Source organism: Salvelinus alpinus, unplaced genomic scaffold (assembly GCF_045679555.1).
Source record: "Salvelinus alpinus unplaced genomic scaffold, SLU_Salpinus.1 scaffold_640, whole genome shotgun sequence".
Lineage (NCBI taxonomy): Eukaryota > Metazoa > Chordata > Actinopteri > Salmoniformes > Salmonidae > Salvelinus > Salvelinus alpinus.
The window spans coordinates 1,530-6,158 of record NW_027256580.1 but is presented as its reverse complement, the minus strand read 5'-3'; the positions used below and the strand labels follow the sequence as shown (position 1 = coordinate 6,158).

Genomic DNA, 4,629 nt, shown 5'->3' with positions numbered 1-4,629 from the left:
TGCAAACAGCCATCCGCTTGGACTTTCGAGCAGGTTTGCCACCCTGCATTGCTGACGTGTCAGGCATAGCTGGTGTTACAGAAGACTATGGATTTGAATCCTAGCTATACCTTTACTCTGACCTTTTATCTCAATGACATACTTATTACCAATGAAACGTCCTCCTAAATGGTTTGAATAAATGCTCCTTTTCTCGACTTTCGAGCATTGCTGACGTGTCAGGCATAGCTGGTGTTACAGAAGACTTTGGATTTGAATCCAAGCTGTGCCTGCACTCTCATCTGTTATCTCAATGACTTACCTATGAAACGTCCTCCTAAATGGTTTGAATAAATGCTCCTTTTCTCGACAAGAAATAGACAGGCAGAGGGTACAAGAAAAATACTTGCATCTGGTGAGGCTCAAACTCACAACCTTGACATCGATTTGCTGCAAACTGCTGTATAAGTATAACACGCTAACCAAATGCACCACAGGATCCATAAACAACACTCTCACTGATCACCATATTTTGCTCAAACAGAGCTGTACGATATTCAGACCAAGTAATTATTACTGTTGTGGTGCCTGGCTAGCTCAGTCGGTAGAGCATAAGACTCTTAATCTCAGGGTCGTGGGTTCGAGCCCCACGTTGGGCGAAACCTTTCTCTTCCGAAGCACGAACTCACTTTGCAAACAGCCATCCGCTTTGACTTTCGAGCATTGCTGACATGTCAGGCATAGCTGGTGATACAGAAGACTATGGATTTGAATCCAAGCTGTGCCTGCACTCTCACCTGTTATCTCAATGACTTACCTATGAAACGTCCTCCTAAATGGTTTAAATAAATGCTCCTTTTCTCGACAAGAAATAGACAGGCAGAGGGTTCAAGAATAATACTTGCATCTGCTGAGCCTCAAACTCACAAACTTGACATCGATTTGCTGCAAACTGCTGTATAAGTATAACACGCTAACCAAATGCACCACATGATCCGCTTTGACTTTCGAGCATTGCTGACGTGTCAGGCATAGCTGGTGATACAGAGGACTATGGATTTGAATCCAAGCTGTGCCTGCACTCTCACCTGTTATCTCAATGACTTACCTATGAAACGTCCTCCTAAATGGTTTAAATAAATGCTCCTTTTCTCGACAAGAAATAGACAGGCAGAGGGTTCAAGAATAATACTTGCATCTGCTGAGCCTCAAACTCACAAACTTGACATCGATTTGCTGCAAACTGCTGTATAAGTATAACACGCTAACCAAATGCACCACATGATCCATTAACAACACTCTCACTGATCACCATATTTTGCTCAAACAGAGCTGTACGATATTCAGACCAATTAATTATTACTGTTGAGGTGCCTGGCTAGCTCAGTCGGTAGAGCATGAGACTCTTAATCTCAGGGTCGTGGGTTCGAGCCCCACGTTGGGCGAAACTTTTCTCTTCCGAAGCACGAACTCACTTTGCAAACAGCCATCCGTTTGGACTTTCGAGCAGGTTTGCCACCCTGCATTGCTGACGTGTCAGGCATAGCTGGTGTTACAGAAGACTATGGATTTGAATCCTAGCTATACCTTCACTCTGACCTTTTATCTCAATGACATACTTATTACCAATGAAACGTCCTCCTAAATGGTTTGAATAAATGCTCCTTTTCTCGACTTTCGAGCATTGCTGACGTGTCAGGCATAGCTGGTGTTACAGAAGACTTTGGATTTGAATCCAAGCTGTGCCTGCACTCTCATCTGTTATCTCAATGACTTACCTATGAAACGTCCTCCTAAATGGTTTGAATAAATGCTCCTTTTCTCGACAAGAAATAGACAGGCAGAGGGTTCAAGAAAAATAATTGCATCTGCTGAGCCTCAAACTCACAACCTTGACATCGATTTGCTGCAAACTGCTGTATAAGTATAACACGCTAACCAAATGCACCACAGGATCCATAAACAACACTCTCACTGATCACCATATTTTGCTCAAACAGAGCTGTACGATATTCAGACCAAGTAATTATTACTGTTGAGGTGCCTGGCTAGCTCAGTCGGTAGAGCATGAGACTCTTAATCTCAGGGTTGTGGGTTCGAGCCCCACGTTGGGCGAAACCTTTCTCTTCCGAAGCACGAACTCACTTTGCAAACAGCCATCCGCTTGGACTTTCGAGCAGGCTTGCCACCCGGCATTGCTGACGTGTCAGGCATAGCTGGTGTTACAGAAGACTTTGGATTTGAATCCAAGCTGTGCCTGCACTCTCATCTGTTATCTCAATGACTTACCTATGAAACGTCCTCCTAAATGGGGTAAATAAATGCTCCTTTTCTCGACAAGAAATAGACAGGCAGAGGGATCAAGAAAAATAATTGCATCTGCTGAGCCTCAAACTCACAACCTTGACATCGATTTGCTGCAAACTGCTGTATAAGTATAACACGCTAACCAAATGCACCACAGGATCCATAAACAACACTCTCACTGATCACCATATTTTGCTCAAACAGAGCTGTACGATATTCAGACCAAGTAATTATTACTGTTGAGGTGCCTGGCTAGCTCAGTCGGTAGAGCATGAGACTCTTAATCTCAGGGTCGTGGGTTCGAGCCCCACGTTGGGTGAATTTTTCTTCATTCGAAGCACGAACTCACTTTGCAAACAGCCATCTGCTTGGACTTTCGAGCAGGCTTGCCACCCTGCTTTGCTGACGTGTCAGGCATAGCTGATGTTACAGAAGACAATGCATTTGAATCCTAGCTATACCTTCACTCTGACCTTTTATCTCAATGACATACTTATTACCAATGAAACGTCCTCCTAAATGGTTTGAAGCAATGCTCCTTTTCTCGACAAGAAATAGACAGGCAGAGGGTACAAGAAAAATAATTGCATCTGGTGAGGCTCAAACTCACAACCTTGACATCGATTTGCTGCAAACTGCTGTATAAGTATAACACGCTAACCAAATGCACCACAGGATCCATAAACAACACTCTCACTGATCACCATATTTTGCTCAAACAGAGCTGTACGATATTCAGACCAAGTAATTATTACTGTTGAGGTGCCTGGCTAGCTCAGTCGGTAGAGCATGAGACTCTTAATCTCAGGGTCGTGGGTTCGAGCCCCACGTTGGGCGAAACTTTTCTCTTCCGAAGCACGAACTCACTTTGCAAACAGCCATCCGCTTGGACTTTCGAGCAGGTTTGCCACCCTGCATTGCTGACGTGTCAGGCATAGCTGGTGTTACAGAAGACTATGGATTTGAATCCTAGCTATACCTTCACTCTGACCTTTTATCTCAATGACATACTTATTACCAATGAAACGTCCTCCTAAATGGTTTGAATAAATGCTCCTTTTCTCGACTTTCGAGCATTGCTGACGTGTCAGGCATAGCTGGTGTTACAGAAGACTTTGGATTTGAATCCAAGCTGTGCCTGCACTCTCATCTGTTATCTCAATGACTTACCTATGAAACGTCCTCCTAAATGGGGTAAATAAATGCTCCTTTTCTCGACAAGAAATAGACAGGCAGAGGGTACAAGAAAAATAATTGCATCTGCTGAGCCTCAAACTCACAACCTTGACATCGATTTGCTGCAAACTGCTGTATAAGTATAACACGCTAACCAAATGCACCACAGGATCCATAAACAACACTCTCACTGATCACCATATTTTGCTCAAACAGAGCTGTACGATATTCAGACCAAGTAATTATTACTGTTGAGGTGCCTGGCTAGCTCAGTCGGTAGAGCATGAGACTCTTAATCTCAGGGTCGTGGGTTCGAGCCCCACGTTGGGCGAAACCTTTCTCTTCCGAAGCACGAACTCACTTTGCAAACAGCCATCCGCTTGGACTTTCGAGCAGGCTTGCCACCCGGCATTGCTGACGTGTCAGGCATAGCTGGTGTTACAGAAGACTTTGGATTTGAATCCAAGCTGTGCCTGCACTCTCATCTGTTATCTCAATGACTTACCTATGAAACGTCCTCCTAAATGGGGTAAATAAATGCTCCTTTTCTCGACAAGAAATAGACAGGCAGAGGGATCAAGAAAAATAATTGCATCTGCTGAGCCTCAAACTCACAACCTTGACATCGATTTGCTGCAAACTGCTGTATAAGTATAACACGCTAACCAAATGCACCACAGGATCCATAAACAACACTCTCACTGATCACCATATTTTGCTCAAACAGAGCTGTACGATATTCAGACCAATTAATTATTACTGTTGAGGTGCCTGGCTAGCTCAGTCGGTAGAGCATGAGACTCTTAACTTCTTGCGACTACAGGGGGTGCTGTTCCGAATTAGCATTTTGTCGTCTCCAAATTAAACTGCCTAGTACTCAATTCTTGCTCGTACAATATGCATATTATTAATTATATTGGATAGAAAACACCTTCTAGTTTCATACAACGTTGAAATTATGTCTGTGGGTGACCCAGAAAAATTTCTACAGCGAAATCCATGACAGACAGTGAAAGGTCTGAGAGCGAAGCTCTGGTTTCAGATCAGTTTTTAAGGTCTCTGTCTATCCTATGGCACGACACGAACTGCACCCGCCTTCCCCTGGATGTCAGTAACCAATGAGAAGTGGAATGGGCCTTCTAGGTAGCTCTCAGAGGTTATAAAACA

General features: G+C 43.8%; 6 non-coding genes across 6 annotated transcripts; all 6 read left to right on the top strand.

Annotated features, from left to right (window-relative positions):
* The first annotated feature begins 565 nt into the window (after window positions 1-565).
* trnak-cuu (transfer RNA lysine (anticodon CUU)) lies at window positions 566-638 on the top strand. Its single transcript has one exon. It is a non-coding gene; the product is annotated as a tRNA-Lys (tRNA).
* A 713-nt stretch (window positions 639-1,351) lies between these two features.
* Window positions 1,352-1,424, top strand: trnak-cuu (transfer RNA lysine (anticodon CUU)). The gene has a single exon. It is a non-coding gene; the product is annotated as a tRNA-Lys (tRNA).
* A 597-nt stretch (window positions 1,425-2,021) lies between these two features.
* Window positions 2,022-2,094, top strand: trnak-cuu (transfer RNA lysine (anticodon CUU)). The gene has a single exon. It is a non-coding gene; the product is annotated as a tRNA-Lys (tRNA).
* Window positions 2,095-2,532: 438 nt separating this feature from the next.
* Window positions 2,533-2,605, top strand: trnak-cuu (transfer RNA lysine (anticodon CUU)). Its single transcript has one exon. It is a non-coding gene; the product is annotated as a tRNA-Lys (tRNA).
* Window positions 2,606-3,050: 445 nt separating this feature from the next.
* Window positions 3,051-3,123, top strand: trnak-cuu (transfer RNA lysine (anticodon CUU)). The gene has a single exon. It is a non-coding gene; the product is annotated as a tRNA-Lys (tRNA).
* Window positions 3,124-3,720: 597 nt separating this feature from the next.
* Window positions 3,721-3,793, top strand: trnak-cuu (transfer RNA lysine (anticodon CUU)). Its single transcript has one exon. It is a non-coding gene; the product is annotated as a tRNA-Lys (tRNA).
* Window positions 3,794-4,629: the final 836 nt, after the last annotated feature.